Genomic DNA, 22,543 nt, shown 5'->3' with positions numbered 1-22,543 from the left:
ATATAGGTCACCGAGTGTATTAACCCCCCTCACAATCCAATCCGACCAACAGAAAGGGGACTTATTAATGCATAGTTTAGGATTCTGCCATACGCTCGAGGCTACATTTAAATAAATATCCGAAATATCCACTTTTGTCCATATCGAGTGTAAATGCAAAATAACTGGGTGTGACTTAACTTCTCCGATTAATTTGATCGAAAGGCTATGCAGAGGCGAGATAGGGGCAAGAGCTTCCTTTTCAATACAAAACCAGGGAGGGGCTCTCTCAGGTGGAAGCGACCAATGAGCCAAATGTCTGAGGTCGAATGCATAATAATAAAACAAAATCTTGGGTAGGCCTAACCCACCTTTGTCAATCGGCCTATGTGACTTATTGAAATTTAACCTGGCATGCTTACCATTCCAAATGAAGGGCTTCACTATGCTATCAAATTGCTTGAAATAAGAGAGGGGGACATCTATAGGGAGAGATTGTAACAGGTAGTTGAATTTTGGAATACAATTCATTTTAATTACATTAACCTTCCCAATCATCGATAAGTGTAATGAAGCCCACCTGTCCACATCATTCGAAAAACTTTTTATTAACGGATCAAAATTTGACTAAATCAGACAAATTTGCTGGGAATAAAATTCCCAAATACTTAATGCCCTGTTTGGGCCACTGGAAGGCGCTTGGCTGGAAGGCCGTTACTGGACAGTACGCTGTTAAAGCCAAAGCTTTGGATTTAGACCAATTGACTTTGTATCCTGAGAACTTGGAAAAGGAATGAATAATTCTGTGGAGGCAAGGCATAGATCTAGTGGGGTCGGAGACGAATAATAAAATATCATCTGCATAAAGCAGAAGCTTATGCACCACACCTCCCGCAATCACCCCTGGAAAATCATCCTCCTTTCTTATCGTGGCTGCTAATGGTTCCAGGGCAAGATAGAACAATAATGGGGAAAGAGGGTAACCCTGCCGAGTGCCCCTATTCAGAGTAAAATAATCTGAAATTAATCTATTTATTTGTACCGCTGCTACAGGGTGTTTATAAAGTAACTTAATCCAACCAATAAATGTACTCCCGAACCCATACATTTCCAAAATCTTAAAAAGACAATCCCATTCTACCATATCAAACGCCTTTTCGGCATCAAGTGAGATGGCAGCGACCAGAGACTGATCATTCGCTACTGACCACATGATATTGATGAGACGCCTGATGTTTTCAGAAGAGCTGCGGCCACGAATAAACCCCACCTGATCTATATGTATAAGAGATGTCATAACCTTACTTAATCGGTTAGCCAAAATTTTTGACAACATTTTTACATCAAGTTGGATCAGGGAGATTGGACGGTAACTTTTACACTCACTTGGATCTTTGTCCTTTTTAAGAATCAAACTGATCCGGGCTTGTGTCATGGTTGGAGGAAGCTTTCCATTCTTTAATGATTCAGTATAAACTTCTAACAAAAGTGGAGCCAGTTCTGTAGCATAAGATCTAAAAAATTCTGCGCCAGAACCATCTGGCCCTGGAGCCTTGCCAGTAGGTAGGGACTTAATTACCTCGTCAAGCTCCTCCAAGGTTATCTCAGAATCAAGAGCGTTTTTTTGCTCAGTCTTCAGTTTAGGAAGATCTAATGGTTCCACAAAGTTTCTAATATCTTCATCAGTAGAAGACGTGGAACTATAAAGATCAAGAAGGCATTATTAATATCAATGGCTGAGATAAAAATTTCACCAACAGCAGATTTCACTGAGGGAATGGTAGAAAAAGACTCTTTCTGCTTTATATATCTAGACAAAAGCTTCCCTGCTTTGTCCCCCGACTCTGTATAACTGTATAAAGTATAACTGTCTTGCCCTAAATAACCAAAACTCCACTTTCTGCGACAAAATAGTATTATTCAATAATACTATATATATTTCAATCGGGTCAATTCTCTGAGGCCATCAGATGACATACGGCGCTTCAGCTCTGCCACTTTTAATATTTCCTTCCAACTCCACGAGTTCTCGTGCTTTGGATTTTTTGGTGAATGAGGCATACTGTATGATCCAACCTCTAAGAACCGCCTTAAGTGCCTCCCAAACCACGCCCACAGAGGATACTGATGACCAGTTGGTCTCCATATAAACACTGATTTCAGTCTTTAACATTTGTTGGAAATCAGGATTTTGCAAAAGGGATAAATTAAGGCGCCAACTATATGATTTATTTTTCTCTATATGTGGCAACACCTGTAAACTCATCAGGGCGTGATCCGAGACTAAAATGTTTCCAATTGAGCAATCAACAACAGATGAAATGAGGGATTTGGATATATTAAAAAATCTATTCTAGAATAAATCTTATGGACTGATGAAAAAAAAAATGGTAGTCTCTACCAGATGGGTTCAAAAGTCTCAAAATATCTGTAAGACCAAGATTTTTACACATCCTGTGAAGCATCAATGTTGCTCTAGGGGGCTTACACACTTTTGCTTCACTATGATCAAGGACTGAGTCCATCAAAAGATTAAAGTCTCCTCCCAAAATTATATCATGAGGGGTGCCAGTGGCTTGCAACATCCCTTTAAGATCTATAAAAAAGACCTGATCATCAGCGTTAGGTGCGTAAATATTAGCCAAAATCAGACTTTGCCCCTGAATTTCTGCTAAAACAATAATGACTCTTCCTAATTCATCATTAAACTGTTTGAGAAATTTGAATTGTAAATGTTTATTTACCAATATAATGACTCCCATGCTCTTACTTAGGCCAACACTAAAGAAAACATGTCCACCCCATATCTTCCCAAATTTTTCAGCTTCCTGCGGGAAAAGATGTGTTTCTTGAAGAAACACTTGTGGCATGGGGGGGCGTGGTCATGTGTCGGTTTGTGGGAGAGGGAGAGCGGTAAGGCTCTTCACCTGGCTCATAATTATCTCTTACACCTGTCACTCATTATAGTGATGGCAGAGGGAGACTTAAAAGGCACGCCAGAGCATCAGAGAGAGAGAGAGAGAGAGAGAGAGTGACCGACAAGTCCAGAGACGACCACGAATATTGTTATTTATTATTTAATCTGTATCGATGGTTACCGTTGATTGTATGTGTGAGAAGCTGAGGATTAAAAGACTGACCTTGAATCTGCCCCGCGCACGACAGCACCAACCGGCGTCAATCCCTTAAAACTCAAAGAGTCCATGTATGCCTCCAATAGCCCCCGCGACAACTTTGCCATCGGATTGCTCAATTTTGCCTCACAAATTTGTAAGGCAAAATGACATAACATCAAATATTTTGTAAAACAAACCCCAGCCAACAGGCAGAATAAACACAAAGAACGTGTAGACTCACTCACAGAACTGTCTCAAAGGTGTGTTCCTTCACAAATCAAATTCCAGCCAATATAAAGCCGTTCAGTTTCCTCGGACAGACAAACGAATCTTCAGTGAGCCAGCTCAGCTTTATTCTCAGTCTGGCTGGAAACATCAGAGCAAAAGTGATCTTCCGCTGATGTAAGTGTTTCTTGCATTCTCTAAACCGATCGTGTTTCTCTCGTCAAGTTCGCAAAGTCCGGGAACAAGAAAATATTGTAATTCATCCAAGAAAGCTTTCCTTTGCTCCTCACCTGGCGCAACACGAGATCTTTATCGGATGATTTAAAAAATTTGGCCAGAATCGATCGGGGCCTTCCTCCCTCAGCAGATTTGTGAGCCGGGACTCTGTGAGCTCGCTCGATTTCCATCTTGAACCCATAAGTGTTTTTTAATGTCTCCAGAGCCCGAGGATTTTGACTTGTTTGCCACTTTTACCTCAAACAGTAAATGTGTAACTGGGTATATCAAATTTCACCGGATTATATCATCAAAATAATTAAAAAAATTAGCAAAGTGCGCAGAGCTGTCTCTCACACATTTGCCCTTCCCATGGCATCACCGTACTCCCCATTTATGACTAGAGTTAAATGACATGAAATTTTTCCACTTGGCTACAAATATATCAGACACAATAGGAAAAAAGCAATGTGAAGATGCACAGAATACAGAATTTGACGGCAAATGCAGACTTTGCGTTAATGAGACACAGGTGACATGTTTAGTGAAATGAGTGAGTGTTGAAAAGTCATATTTTTGAGCCCAAAGGGACACCATAATAATATGGAAAAGATACCTTTTATCATATGTCGTTTGGCTTCTGGTTAGGACACGATGTGACAGTGGCTGCCATCAGCATTTTCCATCACTCTGGTTGATTTCAGAGTAATCTGGTTCAAACAAATAAGGCTGGGCATAGAAATACATCATATGACTTCAAACTCTTCAGATATGTATTGTAAGTTCTGTTCTCTGGTTTGTGTGCAGCTGTGTTGTGTTCTGTTGTTACTATCACTGTGGCTGACCTGTTCTTATATAAACAAAACAAGTTTTTGCTTGAATGCCCCGTCTCGTGAGCAGGGGCAGTGTCTCGTGCACTTGCATTAACGCACGCAGGAGAGCAATGGTCGTCAAGATTTCCACTAAATAATCAATTAGACTTCAGTTTGTTTCTTACCAAACCTTATTGTATGCCTTCAGAACAAGGAATGAATCACACTGTATAATGTATTAGACTTCTGAATACTTTTGCATCCTTTTTGAAGCTTGAAAATGTGGTCACCATAAACTGCCATTGTATGATATCATTGAGCAGATCAGTTTTAAAAAATGTCTTCCTTTGTGTACCAAAAGTCATACTGGTTTAGAACAAGACAAGGGTGAGTAAATAATGAATGAATTTTCATTTTTGGGTGAACTATCTCTTTCAAAATGACTGATGAAAATGTTTATATGTTATCATTTCAGGGGTTTAGGTTTTCAGGACTGTTTCCTCATGTTTTTTAATCTTTAAAAATATTAATATTTAATATGTTTCATACATGTTTAAATAACTGTAAGTGGTTTATAATTTTCTCAAAATATTTGAATATTTGTTTAAAGTTTGGTCTGTTACCAGTTTATACAGTATATGTTTTTGTCATTTAGCTAATTTCAGTGAGTAGAACTGAATAAAATGAATGAATATGGCACAATGAAATTTTGCATTTTCATTAAAAGACAAACATTATAACTTAAAAAAAAATGATTACAATGTGCTCAGGCCATGTGCTTGGGCAGTGCTTGTAGTTCCAGCTTCGGCCACTGGGGGTCATTTGGAAATCGGAAAGCAAAAATTCGACCTCCTGTTGCAGATTTCCCATGAGATCAGTCTTTTATTGTCACACATAAGCAAACTGTCACAACATAAACCCTATTAATGTTTAAAGTATTGTAAAGCAATGTAAAGTTTTTTACAGAAAACAATGATAAGCTATTTTACTAAATTGTATTACAAATCACACCATGGCATCTGGAATCACTATGGTCTTAGAGCCACATGAACTTCTTGACTCTGTTGCCAAGCAAATGTTCATGTTTGCCATTATGTTTTCTTATTCAGATTGTAATGTTTAATGTTGTGTAGTTAATGTATATGTGCAGTAAAATGACAATATTGCTCCATAATCATGAGATGTTTAATAATATTTCTTCAAATTGTCAATCATGAACAGAAATGTACTTATAATGCCATGAAAATTTGAAGATCAACTCTATGATATTACCCATAAAACATACGCTGTATCATCCAAGTTGGCTTAGCTTTAGGTATTGAGATCCACTGGCATTGTGTACTTCAGTTAACAACAATGAAAAAAAAACAAAAAAAAAAACACACTGAGATTTATGCATGAAATTCCAATTGACAGAACAACATCCCAGATATTTTTCAACCATTCTCAACATCTAATAGATTTAATGTCAATCGAATAATTAAGACACTACATCCTTAAAAAAGTTTTGTCCCATCCAAACCTAAATTTACAGACCGCCTTTTTTCACTCTCGAAAAATCGACTTATTGTCCCTCAAATGAATGGAGGATCATCAAAACCATGCCATTCCAAAAAGGCAGCAGGAACTTGATCCATAGAGAGACAGAGTGAGTGTGAGTGTGAGTGTGTGTGTGTGGGGGGGGGGGGGGGGGGGTAAAAGCCTTGATTCATTATTAATCTAAGCTGCAGAGCTCTGGAGATCAGCCACTGCTTTACAGGAATACTAACACACCAGTCTAGGACATTGCTGTGTCGCATTGAGGAGGAAATGCAATATGTTTTTGCAAAAGATGCACCATTGCCATTGGAGGATTAGCTTTTCTAAACTATTTTTTTATCTAAGCTGCATATTCAAGTGTGGACAGCAAATCACAAGAATGTGATTTTTTTGTCCCAATTTGTCTCTTTCAATCTTTTTAAGAGTTATTTTTAGTGTTGTTTAGAAAAAAGGTTTAAATCTGTAAAAAAGAGAGACAATGGGAAAGTGCCATATATTTACCCTGTACTGAATTCCAGTGGTGGAGAGTTTTCTGTAAATTTTCACTCTCTCTCTCTTTGTACAGATATTGCATAAATATATAGCATTTGTTTTTCTATCATTTGTACACTTACATGATTTAGAGTCTAAATCTAAAGTGTTGACAGAAAAAGGTTGAAAGATATTAGAGAACTCATTAATTGAAAATTATGAAAAAAAAAAAACATCCATAAAATAGTGATAGTCCCTTTACTTTGTAACAAAATATAACAAAGTGTGCACAGATTGTTAGAGTTTAGATGAAATCATTGAGTAACTGCTTCATGATAGAGTTTAACTTGCAGATGTCTATCATATTGTTGAGTTATGCAAAAGTAGTGTGTTAATCTCGCATTGTGGGAACTGTTTTATGCTATTGAATGCACAGCGCCCTCTAGAGGCATGTGTGCGTTGTGCAAGTGCATGCGTGTGGGCAAGTGCATGTGTGAGATCACTGGAGTTTTGCTGGAGTTTTTGCTTGGTGGGGGTGGGGGTAGATTCTGAACCACAGGAGGACAGAACAAGAGCCTGTGCTCAAATCCGCTGCCTGTGCTGGCCGGCGTGACAGAGACAGCATGATGTACCACTGCTGTATTGTGTGAAGACAATGCCACAGTTCTCCCAAACATTCCCTCGTACCAAGTAAGTGGAGCAAAATGTCGGTCACCGAACAGTATGTTTCTTGTAAAGACTTCCTCCCTTTTGTTAGATTGAAAGAAAGAAAGAAAGAAAGAAAGAAAGAAAGAAAGAAAGAAAAAGAAAGAAGAAATTCTAAGGTCATTGAGTTTAGAAACATTACCTTAATTTAATGAAGTTTAATTTATGGTTGGCAGGTCTAATATATTTCCCATATTTTTTTGCAACAGTGTATTTTTATGAGTCTTGCGTGATTTAAATAATTTGAAGACATTCTTTATATAAAATCTGATAACTGAAAACTATTGGGATTTTGGTAAGGTATAACACATTCAACCACTTAGGTTAATGTGCTTTGATGTTAATGCTGTTGGTATTATAAAAGGAAAAGTTCACCCAAAAGTGAAAATGTGTATGACTTTCTTCTGCATAACACAAACAACAATTTTTAGAAGATTATCTCAGCTCTGTTGATCTTTAAAGTGAATGGTGGCCAGACATTTGAAGCTTCAAAAATCACATAAAGGCAGCATAAAAGTAAACCATAAGACTCCAGTGGTTAAATCCCTATCTTCATATGATAGGTGATCAATAACAGATCAATATTTAAGTCCTTTTTAATATAAATCTCCACTTTCACTTTCAGAATGTGAAAGTGAAAGAGGAGATTTATAGTAAAAAGGAACTTAAATATTGATCTGTTTCTCACCCACACCTATAATATTGCTTCTGAATTCACCAACTCAGTCTTTTTTATTACTTTTGTGCTGCCTTTATGTGATTTTTGGAGCTTTAAAGGCCTAGTCACCTTTCACTTGCATTGTAAGGACCAAAAGAGTTGAAATATTCTTCTAAAAATCTTCGTTTGTGTTCTGCAGAAGAAAGTCATACACATCTGAGATGGCATGAGGGTGAGTAAATGATGGGAAAATTTTCATTTTTGGGTGAACTATCCCTTTAAAGCTATTAATCGTAGTATATTAAGATCATGTACATTTTAAATCAATAGTAGCTGGCAGGTATATACACAGGGCTGGGGAGTAACGAAATACATGTAACGGGATTATGTATTTAAAATACAAAATATCAGCAACTGTATTCCACTACAGTTACAATTTAAATCATTGGTATTTAGAATACAGTTACATTCAAAAAGTATTTTGATTACTGAAGAGAATACTTTGCATTTTATTGTTATTTGTTTCATTTAATATTTAGTCCTTTCAGATGAAAAAATGTATACATAAAAATGATGTGATCCAAAGTGCATTTGAACAGCGGTGAAACACTTTCTTATGAAGTGTTACATTCATACAAGCAGACAGAGAAGTACGTTTGAAGTAAGTTTGGAGCAGAAGAAATAGAAATAAACCTTTAAGCTAAAATGCTATTTCTAGCCATTTTACATGCACGTTACCAGGCACGATCATATGTATTTTTTTTTTTTATCAAGGAAATTCACGTTGGATCATAACTTCTTTTTTTCTAGTAAGACCTTTGATATTAGGGCAAACATTTTATTCTTGATAATAATTTTTGTATTGTTTTCCTGTAAAAATATCAAAAAATCCCCAAAAAAGAAACAACTCTGCATAAGATATTTAAGTGTTTCAGAGAATGTATTTTTAACATGTGTATTTTGTCTTACTGTACTGGCAGAGTTTTTATAGTCAAAACAAGTGACAATAATCTACCAGTGCTGAAGAAGTAATCCAAAGTATTTATAATACTTTACTGACCTTGAGTAATCTAACGGAATACGTTACAAATGACATTTTACAGCATGTATTCTGTAATCTGTAGTGGAATACATTTCAAAAGTAACCCTCCCAACCCTGTATATACACAACAGAAATGGGCTATAAATCTAGATCAGTATAATTTTAGTGAAGCATTGATGTTTACCATATTTGATCATTTTGGAGCATTTTAAGGAGAAGGTATATAAAAAAGCTGTCCGTGGAAATAGGAAACAACGCTTTAATAACACTCATATTTAACAGAATTTTCAGATGTGGAACAGAGCCAGAAATCAGCCTAAAAAACAAAAGGATTAAAAGTAATCAACGAAAGGATTAAAAACAGGGAATTATTTGAAAGAATTAGCTCTAGGTCATAATTATTAGTGCAAGGTGGCAAAATCATAAGAAATCGTATGACTTTTACTCCCATAGAGAAAAATAACCAACAAATTATGTTATTACAATTTGTCCTAAATTTAACCCCAACCCAAAACCTGCTAACATGCTAAAAATAAGCATGATTTTAATAGAAAAATAACTTGTATACCAGGGAAGAACGAAAACATCAGGGTTTGGAACGAGATGACGGAAGTGTAGCCTATAACAGGTTTATTACATACATCAGTCTTGTGTATTGCATAAATAAATATGGAATGAGTAACCAAATGTGTTCGCAGACGTTTTCATAAAATAAAGTGTTGGATTGGAGGCTAGCTAAAATGTAATGCCTGTATATTAGCGATCTGAAATTCAGTTTGTTGACAGCTTGGTCTCTATGGGAATAAAAGTCCTACCTTTTTGTACGAGCCAGGTTGTGAGATATCTTACAATTTCCCAATTTTGCATGAATCATTACGAGTTGTCATGAGTCAATGTTGATTTTCATGGAAAATCTATCATAGATCAAAGAGCATGATGTACTTGCAACATTAATATTAGTAAAAAATGAGGAGTACTTTAAGAATATTTGAATATTAGGATAAAGAAAGGATCCGTTCAGTCAGTTTCATATAAAAAATAAGAACCAAACACTCTAGAAAGTACAGCGTTAAACTGCACACAAAATGTTTTTACTCTGGCTTGAAAGCTTACTGCATAATACTGAGATTTAGCTTTTCACAAGCTGAATTTCTTAAGACATTGGAGATCAAAAGGTTGAAGGTCGAGAGTAGAGAAAATCTGAATGTAAACAGCTAGAAGCCTAATCCTGCTAAGTTTAGTGGCTTTAGCTTGAGGAGTATGTGAGATGAAGAAACATTTCATACGTCAGTAATGGCCTATGGAGGGAAAATGAGAGCGATGAGAGAAAAAGATGGGTTACGAGAGGAATCCGGTCAGAAAAAAATGAGTACATTGAAGTTAATTTGACAAGTGTGTCAGGCCAACATAAATATTAGGCTTCTGTAACCTAGTTTTCCTGCAAACAAGGAGGAGTTCCATCTTTGTTACTATGGAGGTGTATTGGCAAAACAAAATAATATTTTTGAAAGTATGAATAACTGTTTTCCCTCCTCTTATCACGAAAATCAAGAGATGCTTTTGTGCAGACATACTGCAAATAAAACAGCTGGAAATACAGACTCCGTCCCGGAGCTACTGTCAGAACGTTGAAATGTTTTGTCAGAGTAATGAGCTGAGTTGGTCTTGCTCCCGCAATAAACTCCACTTAACCAATGGTTTTGAGAGGAACCCACCTGAGATAACTTTATCATGGAAAACCCACTGCAATCCACAGTAAATCTTTTAAAACGGCACTGTAATTAAAGCTGTTCGTTTTCATGACATCAGAATGCGTGAGAGCAAAGTGACCCAGTCCCTTTAGATGTTTCCCAGACAAGATATGATGGAAAATACAGTGTGTCAGACTGGAATATTTCATTGCATATTGTAAATCTCAATGGGTAATTTCTGTGTCAACTTAACCAGCAGGGCTTTCCCCCTCTGGCATAAGATCATGAGTGAAAATGCAACAGAACATTCTTATGAAAATCTAATTTACTAGATAAAGCCTTTAAGGGGAAAATTGAAATTAACCACTCAAACTGATATTTTCAAGGAATATTTTGATCTCAGTAGATTGAATTACTTAAAGTTTATTCCACCAAGCAAGAATAATATAATTCCAGCCAACACCTGTTTCTGACAGCGTAACTATTCTTGTAAACAGCAGTACTCTTATTTTAGTGGAATGAAGACAACTTGCAAACCCTCGAAGCAAATTCAAACCTAATCTGTTTGGCCTCATGTAATATTAGTCATCTTAAGCTTGCACCTTAGAAACCATCCCTACAAAATAAAGTTTAGTCTAAGCTCAGCTTCAGAGATGGATTGGCTGTCAAGTATGGGCATGAATCTGGATTATTTAATGAGTTTGTAAATTAAATTTAATAGCAACCCAACCAAGTAATCAAAGCAGTTCTGGAAGCTGGCCACAGAAGATTAACATCTTTATGGTCTATTAAATTTATTCACATAAAACGCAGCATCTGTGAGTCCAGGTTTTATCAGATGTGCAGGATATATTTTAGCTGTCCTTTTCTGATTCCTAAAAAACTGATGGAAAAATACATGTAGACATCTGTGCTGCATATTAATTCAAGGTTAAAACTAAAGTGCAAGTGAAGGAAGTGAAAGAATGTTTGAAAAACATCTTGTCCAATCACTATGTCTTTAATCAGTGAAAGAGAGCCAATAAAACAAACTAGTAGGAAACAAGGCAGACATCACCAATCACTCTGAGCTGTTAACAAGTGCAATCTACATTCTTAATCTCAAAATAAATGCAAAATACATTCAATAATAATTCATACGTCTAGGGGAAATTCTTTACTTTATCAGTTTCATTTTCTAGAAACAAATAAACTGCATGAAGTCAATGCTTTTAATTTATTTATCCTGTATTTGAGCAAGAGAATGCCTATTGATATATCAAATATAATCTTTTTAAAGCAAATATTAAAGAAAAAGTGTGTGTTAAAACAATATAAGGTTGTACAGTTTGTACTTTGATACTTCAATAGGTCTAGAATTATTCTGTATTTTTCATATAGACTGAAGGTATTGATCATATAGACTGAAGGTATTGATGCCAAAGATGGCTAGCTGGCTTTTCAGCACAGATTACAGTGATACCTATTTACAGTTATAAAACATAACGCAACATGGTAAACTATCTTCTGGTGTAAGCTTTCTATATGCAAATATAAAGTAAATATGACCATAGCTACCAAATATCAAAAGACAATCTTATTTATTTTTCCTATCAGCTGTAGCACAAGATTTATTATGATTTATGAAGGTCAAGTTGATCTTTCATGGGAGTTTTCTTCGTCGGTTGAAATACATGTGCTTTGAAAAGCTGGTTTGTTATCAATCCAGATACCAAGATATTTGGAGCATGTTCAACTTGAACTCCATTCATAGTGCAAATGCTTTGCTCTAAAAGTCAGCCTTCATGAGACCTGGAGAAAAGCACAATTTGCCTTATTCGCATGCAGAATCAGCGACTTGGTGAATCTCCAAAAGCTGCTTTTGGAATTCAGTATTACATGGGTCACAGAGAGGCCATATGAACACATTGCATTGAAGTATGTGAAAGAATGTAAAAGATATTCTTAATACACATGATTATGTTAATAGCGAGGGGAAAAAATGCATGTTTACAATGCAAATGGTATACTTCGGATAATCTGCTGTTAAACCTGGATGCTTGCAAGTCAATGTCATAAGAGTCAAAGATGACTAGAAATTAAATATAGTAAGGTAGGACAGAATTGCTTTCTTATCATCACAAATGATGCAGTCTGATTTACTGTTGGTAGAAAATGATATGGTCAAATGCATATACATTCTTCAAGGTTCCCAAAAGACTTTTCGAAATTTTCTTAGAACTTTGTTTACTATGTCAAGTCTAAATCTCTTTTTTTCCCATAAGATTTATAATTGCAGGAAAAAAGTACATTTAATATGAATAAAATATTATGGCATCCCTTGGGTCGGCCTCCGAGCTGATTTACTGTATATACTGATATGTATAAGATAATTTTTCAGCGAGAACGGTCAGTTCACATCCAAACCAAATAGTCCATTGTAGAAGTATGAACATAAGTGCCTTATCTTTGAACTGCAGACTAGAGTTGGGGTACTCAAGTTCAGACTCAAGCATTTCGGACTTGGGATTTTTATTGGGAGTCCGGCCGAGTCCATGGCATTTGTGATGCAATGAAAAACAAACAAACAAACAAACAAACAAACAAACCATAAATAACGTAACAGAGTGACCATACATCCTCTTTTCCCCAGACATGTCCTCTTTTTTCAGACCTGAAAAAAGCGTCTGGCCGGGATTTTAAAATTACCTCTAAATGTCCGGAATTTGGCTTTGTCTTCATATTGATGTGCTCTCTACAGTTAGTACCATCATACATTCTGTGTATTTGATACTGCGCATCAGTTTTCACACGTATATGTCCTTACGTGCGATTATTCTGGCTGAGAGCAGCAGCGTGCACTCTTTCAAAGTATTTTTTTTAACTCTCTTGCCCCCACGCCCATGCTGTGTGTGTGTGCGGGAAAGAGATCTCCATTCGCCAGACGTGGTCTGCTGCTCTCATCCAGAAATATCAATAACTTAAGTATACTTCAAAAAGTACGTTCCCCAACTCTGCAAATTATTAAATTGAACACAAGTTTTATCAGACTCACGCTTACTACGCTAAGTCATTTCAAACTGAAAATGTTGACAAAATCAAATTTACTACGTATCAGGGTCATTTAAACTTATTTGACGGATGAAATAGACCATGTTGGAAATTGTACAACTCAGTCCGTCACATATTTGTAGTGCAACCTCTGTGTGTTACCTGTAAAGCTGGCACTTGCATTTCAATGGCAAAAACGTCAGAAAATACAATGAAGAACACAAGTGAGGAGAGAAGTCTCTATTCACCTATTATCCATACTAAACATAATGTGAAAAGAACGAAACATCAGCCCAAGGTGAGTTTGATCTTGACTTTAGGGAAGTAGGCTACACCTGGACACAGCAGGAGGACTGAAAAGTGTGAAGTATAGTTCTGTAGTATATAAATATTTTTTTTAATGGTATATGATCTTTTCTGTTTTTATTTTATGTTGTTGTATTTAATTTTATGGGCATTATTAAATGTTTTAATATTACCATTTATTAAATGTATTAAAACACATTAAATGTATTTCACCCATAATTTGAGATAAAACTAAACTAAATTGAATGGACACATTGAAAATGAAGTAGAAATAAAAACTAAATTAAAATTGGAAATAATCAATTTTGGAAACTCTGGTTTTAATGACTAACGCAGCTTTCACTTTCTTTTGTGTATGTCTGAGTGGAAGGGAAAACAAATAATTTAAATGTCAAAAGAATGCAATAAGAAGTGTGTTGAAGGACAGTTTTGAAACCACTTTGAAATTTGTTCAGCAGGATACTGTGACGAGGAGGAGGGCATTGCTGGGCTGTGAGGGGGATAGAGACGAGCCAGTTCGAAAGAGAGAGAGTATGTGTGTTTAAGTTAAGTTGATTTGTCATTAAAAGTTTCGTTGACTGCTCAGCCGGTTCCCGCCTCCTCCTTGCCCATCCTTACCCGTTACAGATACTAATCATTTGTTTTATGCATTTATATTGACAAACTGTTTTTCTTAGTTGTGAAGGTTAAAATAAGCTTAAAATATTGATGTTGAGTTTACAGTTACAATTTTAATTCAGATTCTTGAACAGATTCATTTGGACTCAACTCGGACTCTGCCTGTTATGGACTCGGCCCTGACTCGGACTCGACTAAGGTGGACACGAACCTAACACTATTGCAAATCCATGCATTCAGATGCTTGCGTCAACATTTTGCTTGAATTTATACAGGCCGATTTGGCAAAGCTCCGCTTTTATAAGGCGTCACGTCCTGGCCTCCTCTGAATAAATGGGACCAGGTTTTCCCCCTTCAGTCCTGCATCCTTGTTATGCCCTACAAATGAGAACAGTTCTTCACACGCTGCTTAGAATTCTGTTCAGTACCTGTTTACCAGACGCATTCCTTAGAAGGCACACCATGGGACTCTTTCCTGAAGTGGGGCTTGTGTTTGGTGCCGTTGTGTGGCTCTCTTTTCCAATGCCTCCATCTTTAGTGTTAGCACCCTCCCTATGCTCCATCGTGCCGTACTGTGCTTTCCAAGACCGAGACAGTCTGTGAATAACGTCTTAGTGGTCCGAATGGACTAGTTCCGCTCGGATAAGCGATGCCCGGCCACAACAAGGGGTTTTGTTTCATGGTGATTCCCAGGGACATTTTCTCCCTGAGCATTTGCTATTTAGTTATTGGCAGCCTCAAAGACGCAGAAGTTCAGCCAGAGACCTTTGCATCACACAGTTTGATTGTGTGTTGCACATGTTCAGACCCATCACTGTGCACATTTCTACGGACACATTTTTAAAGGAAAAAAAAAAAACATGCATGTACTCCACGACCCCTTACGGCTGCTGCATTTTCTTTTTTAATCATCAAGTACTCAAACAAAAGGTTTTCTCCATTCCATTTAGAGTCCACTGATCTCCCTCTTTCCTCCCTTTTTCAATCCCATCACCCCTCACTGAAATTTCCCAGAATCGTATCAAACACAAAAAAAAAAGGAAAGAAATCGTGGTGAGCAGCAGTTCAACTTTATTTTTTCTTTGCTTTTTCTTATGAAAGAGGAACGGTTGTACTACATGAAAAAAGTCAGGTGAAACAAAACTCAAAGACTTTACAGATTTCAAGTGATCATTTAAGTATGTTTGCAGTCATGATCATTTGGATCAGAACAGAGAGAGGTGTGGTCTGTCATCCAACCACAGACAGGACATGGGACCATTTCATCTGTGATTTTCATGTGCACATCTACTCTGTATTGACCCAAATGAATGACTGCAGATCTGTTAGAGTCAGTTCTATTCAAACATTCTTCAAACATTCCTCTAACATTCAGAAGTAAAACACCCACTTAACTTTTCATCAGCTTTCAAGTACACTGCAAAGTGTCCGAACTAAGCCCAGTGGCCGAGCCTACTGTGATTAACGCAAGGCTACCGTTGCTTTTTCTTTCATGTGCCAATACTAGCATTAACAAATTGTTCTGTTTTTTTTTTTTTTTTTTTTTGTTATGTACATTATGGACCAAATTGATATCATTAGTGCACTAACCAAGCTGGGTAAAGAATATTGTACTTTGATGCATGCATTATTGACACATTGTTGGTGCAAATGGACTAACCAGGATGTAATAGCTGATGATACAAGTACATGTACAATGGAATATGAATGATTGTCAGTTCAAGAGAGAGGGGAATGGAAAGTGTTACAAGCGCATAAACAGGCCACATATTAAAAACAAACATTGAAAGTAAATAAAAATAAATTATTCTCTTTTCATATAAAAGCTGGGTACTTGTGCTTTCTCTTCTGTTCAGCAATTTGGTTTTTCTTTCTTAAGCAATATATGTTATGTTGCATAAAATATTGCACACTGTAACTCTACATTAATCACAAGTTATTAATAGTGCATCTAAAAATTGTTTCGCTGGCAACAAAGTGTAATCTCAAAATTGAAGTGCAAACCACACGTCAGTATTTAGTGTCTATATTCATTTCACTTTTAAAGTGGTTAGGAATGTCAAATCTCCACCCAGGACACCTGCTGATCATTTTAAATAATTAAAAAAAATGGACTTGGAACCCAGCCCAGAGCCTCCTTTAAACAGTTTCTGAAAGCACCTTGCTCTCCTTTTCTCTCCATTGTACAAAAATAAATTCTTCTACCCTTCACAGACAATGCTATTTGAACTCTTTTCGAGAAATTACCGCTTCCCGTAGCTCTTTTCGAGCCAATGCCGCACATCTTTAAGGTTGTAGAAAAAGGGACCCTTACCCCCAAGATAAGCGATTTTATTCTTCTGTACGATGCAGACCCTCTCGTAAGACACACCGTAGGCTACATTTGCATTATTGTCCATGCAATCGGCCACCAATTGGCACTGAGGGGGCAAGGAGAAATGCTCCAGAAGTTTGCGGCCCGCCAACATCCTCTCCTCCAGATTACGATGCTTCCTCACTTCAAACGAATAGGGCTCCATGGGAGGAGCTGCCCAGCCATCAGAGGGGTGAGCCTCATCGATGTAGACGAGCAGGAAATCCGCCACATTCGAAAAGTCCTCCACCATCCGCCGGAACACCGGCAGCTGGCTTATAAATGGGGGTCAAGTGGCTGAGCCAAAGTTGACCACTAGTGGGCGGTTGGGAGACTCGAAGTCCAGCAGGTGGCACTCGTTGTGGGTCTTACCGCTGATGCTCCACCGTCTGTTTATGCCAGGGACTTTGACCACCTTGGAATTTGGAGCCATCTCCCCCAGCTTCACCTGCACACAACAGTGCCAAATCTACACATTTACTATGTCTGAGATCATCAGGACTGCATAGAAAATGACACATCATTATCTGTGGTGTTGGTGAACTATCCCTTTAAATGAGATCCAGATATAGCCATTACTGAGGTAGATACCAGCAACTCACAGGCAAAGGCATGAGTTGGGGTGGTCTCATGAGAACACTGAAACTTGTGTGTTTAACAGCCGCTGTTGTTATGGAAACTCAAGAGATGTCACTAGTTCTCAAGCTTGAGAAGTATAAAAAAAAAAAATGTTTTGTGAGCCTGGCCATTGCTCTAAACCAATAGCTTGTTTGGGGCTTGCACCTTTCAATTCCATCTGTAAGACCTTTTAAGCATCTTGGATTAAATCTAAATAATCACATGTAGAGCACATGGTCTCTTTGTTCCCACAAAACACTTTGTAGTAAGATACTTACGTTAATGCCTTTCTTTGACATAAGTGTATAAGCATTGCAAGACATTATTAAACAGCAGTGCTATTTGGAGCTGGAAACACGCATATAACTCTACCCTGTGCCAAAAATCGTTTCCTATTTGGCCACCAAACAACTGCCTCAGGCAAGACTTTTGAATCAAATCATGACATAGTTAATGGTTGAAGACAATGAATACACATTAAACTAGTATATTTTACCCCACTGGGTGATCTTTGATTGATTTTCAGTTAAAAAGTAACAGGAATGGGGATCCAGACATTTAATGAATTAAGGGCATTGACCCAAAAGGTCGCTGACTGTCTGGAGGGAGTGCATACACCTTTATAATAAATTACACTGAATAACCCTTGTAAAATTGGTAATTATATAATCAAAATATCACTTTGCCAAAAGTTAAAGGATGCACACTATAAACAAAATGACTACCAAAATGACCAAGTAACCTTCTTACATTAAAATGTAAATAATTAGAATAACAACAAAACCCCTTTTTTTTTTCACAAAAGTTTGTAGTGAGATACTTACGATAATGCCATTCTGTGATATTAAGCATATAAGAAGTATTGCATGGCAGCATTGTGCACTTTTATAGTTAACAGAATTACATAGAATATCATAACTTTATCATATTTAATTAAATTATTACTTTGGCAGAAGTTAGAGAATGCACACCTTAAAATCATTAATGGCAAAATACTTTGGGTAACACTATATACTACATTTTTCATGTCACAGTTTTGTTTATAAACAACCATAATACAAAAATTACACATTTAGTATGTAAATTGATTTTTATCAATTGGAGAACCTTTTGTTTAAAAAATATGCTTTATAAAGAAAATGTAGTGTTCAGTATTTTTTAGTTAGTATTTTTTAGCCTACTACTTTTTAAGTAAATAAACAATTACATGAACTGTAATGTAAAGTGTGACAATGCATTATTTCTCCTACACATTATCAAAACATAGACAAATGAATCTGAGGTACACCACATGTGGCGGGTAGATCATTAAGTCTGAGGCAACAAACATGTGCTGTCACCCTTACCTGTTTGTAGGCGTCCAGCAGAAAGCTGTTCCATATGGAGCGCACACCGGCTGTGGTTAACATGCGCTGCCACTCACCCGTCGAGCCCGAGCAGCTCAGGAGTGACACCACACGCTTCACCAGCACTATCGAGTCATAGAGCACGAAAAACAGGCAGTTGGAGAAGAAACCTGGCAAGATCTGCAAAGTTACCAGGAGGTCCACACTAGGCATGCCCATTTCTCCCAGATTTATGGCAGGTGGTTGACGCGCACTCTTGGTCATTTAAGTTCACCTTTCCGACTCATCCTGGTCAGATATCATCTTCTCTGCTGTCCCCCCTCCTAGTAAACTTTTGTCAACCTACAGAAAGTAGGCTACAACCGACATGAGGATGTGGGCGTGGGCGTGCACGTCCAAGTCTGTTCTTCTTAGAGCATCAGGCGTAAAGACGCACAGTGAAGCGCGCGGATGCCAAACTTCTCCCCTCCTTTCCGCTTTACAATTAACTAAAGGCTCCCCGTTGGCCAGGTTCCCGAAACACCCTGCGTCTTTTTATCATTCCGGGCTCTATCTCGTGGCGCACGCATGACGTCATGCTGAGGGCTTTCTCTCCGTACAGGGCATGCAATTAAAAGATGGAAAGTAACTATGCTTTAAACGTAAAATATTGATTACAAAGGAGATTACGTGTCCCTGCATAAATAGATAAAGACATGCTTGAATGCATCTGCATGAAACATTTTTTTTCTTCAGTTGAAATGAGGAGAAAATTTAATAAATGTATATGTATTATATCTTTTGTGAAGTGGTATTGCAAGGTCTAAAAATACAACTAAATACTGTCATTTCATGATTACATTTAATGGACAGACAGACAGATAGATGGATAGAACCCCAGACAGACAGAGAGAAAGACAGTCTTGAGCACTATTTCATTCCAATACTACCTGACAGATGAAAAAGATTTAATGATTTTATATAAGGGGATAAAAGGTGTTTTAAATTGTGTCTGTGAATGAGCTTTTGCATGGATTAAGCTGCTTTTTTTGCCCCAACATTCCTAATTAAAACATGGACAAGTCAGGACAAGACAGTATATGTAATGTTTGTTATGATCAGATCATTGTAGATGCAGCAGAAAAGTGGATGCTTATCATTGTTTTAGTCGGAAAAGCATAAGTCTGATCTTTGACGCACGACAGTTAACGCAATACTTATTCACCCATTGAAAGTGAGTCAAGTGCCATGGCCTCTCCCACAAATATTTCTCCATTATGACTGACAGCGTGAAGTCGTCCTTAACTGTGTTTGCTCTTGTTTATCACTAAGGTTTCTGATATCCTGCCAAACTGGTTCGACTCCTAAAGCCATGAAGTTTCTTTACGTCTAATGATCAAGTTCATCTGGCGAAGCGGATCAAAGCTCTTGAATCTCAGGGCGGTAACCCTCAACTTGACCCAGAGGAGAACCCAGATACTATATGCGGTGAAGCGGCTACGGCAGCACTGTCTCTTATCCCACTGACCCAGAAACTTCATCCAAGCCAATTAAGGTCATCCACACAAGGATTCCTTTGTCCTATGGTCATTTGCATCTCAAACATACATATCAATCTCGACTTGTATACACAGTGTTTACATGAGAGACTGCATATAGTCATTTTCACCTTAGATCTTTGTCCAAAAGAAAACATGGAGGATAGCAGGGGATGGGGGAAATTATGAAAATCTGTTTATCTTATACATCAGCGATTCCCAGAAGAATAATGCTGTAACAATAGCAGGATTGATGAGTAAGTGGAGAATATTGCTCTCTTTCAGGCTAGTTTCATGACCAGCTCTTTGTGGGTCCCCCCCTGACTTGACATTCAACTTACAGACTTGCATGTGATGGGTCGATGGGTTCATCTTCACCCTTGTTTTGGTGTCTGGTCTATAGCGTTCGCTGCTGTAGTCCAGCATCGTTCTTTTACAAAACTCTATAGCCTTCTTGGAAGCATTGCAATTATGTTTTTCAGCCCAATCTAATTCATGTGGTATGAGCGAGTGTTGTTTTTGGAAATGAAGTCCTCAAAGAACTTCAGGAAACAGGACATTACAAAAATATGCAGAGCCATAAAGTCTATAATATGCTATGCAGTTTAAGCTTACAGGGACATAAATATATACATTGGCAAAAGTTGCCAGGAGATCCTTGCCAGACTGAATAATAATTCACTTTTTGAAGATTATTTTCAGACAGCATTTTTTATTTATTCTGCAAATCAATTATTTCCTACTTAAGCTGTGTTTGTAGAGCTTTTATAATTGTTACAATGTTTCAAAGTATTTCAGATTGGAATGGTTTCACATCACATTCCACACCATAAACAAAATGCTTGCTTGCAATATCTTTCAAGTATGCCCGGTATGTACTGTATTGACTTTAGGGTACTGGCACAAAACCTTGCCAATAGACAATATTCTTATGTGCATCACAGAATACATCACTCTAAATTTCTTATGTCTGACAGCCCAGTGCAGTCCAACTTGTTGTCAGCTGTTATGACAAGAACAATATACTGTAAATGAAATGTTTGCAAAAGGGAAATGTATTTTTAAAAAGCTTCCCTCACCAGCTGTTAGGTGTTGTATTTATTAAAGTTCCTTGCTGGTCAATTCATAATCACAGTTAAGAATTAACATCTAGTAAATTCTGCTGATAAGACCAATACGAATTTGAACCAAATGACCCATAATGACTGCTTGATAAGGCTAAATTTATCAGTAGTCATTGATGAATGATGAGGTAAATGTTTAGTTGTAAATATATAATATAAATCAGGTAATGGCTCAAACACACCCAAACAAATAGCCAGTCTGGTCTTATGAACACTACGTGACCTCGACAACATTTTTGAAAAACAAAATTATGTTTCTTATAATACGTTTGGCTGCAGTTTCCCAGTGAAATGTCCTGCGTGGGGTGCCAAACGCGAGTGAAATTAAATTCAGACGGTTGGTTTTTAAGGTGAATATTAGGAGGTTTTATTTAATAAAATTTACCTCCCTAACCTAAAACTTTAACCTAAACCTAACCAATAGTGATCTAAAATCAAATGAGATGTAGACAGGAAACAGATCCTTACCCTTCACCAATGCCTAAACCTAACGATAGTGTCCAAAAATAAAATGAGAAAGAAAAGCACATTTTCTGAAGCAACCATGTCATCTCATGTTGCTACTATGACACTTTTGTCTCATGTGTCAGTGAGTGCTTGACTGGTTTCAAACTGCTTACTTCAGAGTCCAAAGTCCATCACTCTATCAAGTGAGCTATCGCGCAAGCTATTTACATTGGAATAAGTCTGTAGTCTGTTATACAAGTGTTAAAATGTATCATTTTTCAAATGATCTGTTAAAGTTAATGTTTCGATATCATAACATAGCAGTGTGTGAGTAATAGTGTGGGAAAAGTGTTTATAAAGTCATAAGCAGCCATTGTACTCGTGATTTGTTTGAGAGTGAATAAAACACACAGTTGTTGTAGCGCCTTTAGTGTTACTTTCAGCAGGAAACTGCAATGAAACACAGAATTCAGTACATAACACTCTATTGTAACTAAAATTTAGTTACAGTAACGTTCATTATATGAGATGAGGTTGAAAATGGAGCCGACAGCAATTTGCAGTGTGGAATTCACCCGCTTACAGGCCGATTTTGGTGCCATGTTGTGGAGGATGCAGCAGACTACTGCAATCTGTTTGAGCTTAAAGAATGACAATGACTGAACTTAAATACCCATTATGCAGTGGAGATTGCGACCGGTTAGTAAATAAGATGCACATTTTTGCGCTG

At 37.2% G+C, this 22,543-nt stretch overlaps 1 pseudogene; it reads right to left on the bottom strand.

The window, feature by feature from the left end:
* Positions 1 to 15,462: 15,462 nt before the first annotated feature.
* Positions 15,463 to 19,209, bottom strand: LOC127411491 (type II iodothyronine deiodinase-like; annotated as a pseudogene).
* Between the last annotated feature and the right edge of the window lie 3,334 nt (positions 19,210 to 22,543).

The sequence above is a fragment of the Myxocyprinus asiaticus genome, chromosome 20 (genome assembly GCF_019703515.2).
Source record: "Myxocyprinus asiaticus isolate MX2 ecotype Aquarium Trade chromosome 20, UBuf_Myxa_2, whole genome shotgun sequence".
Lineage (NCBI taxonomy): Eukaryota > Metazoa > Chordata > Actinopteri > Cypriniformes > Catostomidae > Myxocyprinus > Myxocyprinus asiaticus.
Note: the sequence above shows the minus strand (reverse complement) of the source record. Positions and strands in the feature narration are given on the sequence as shown.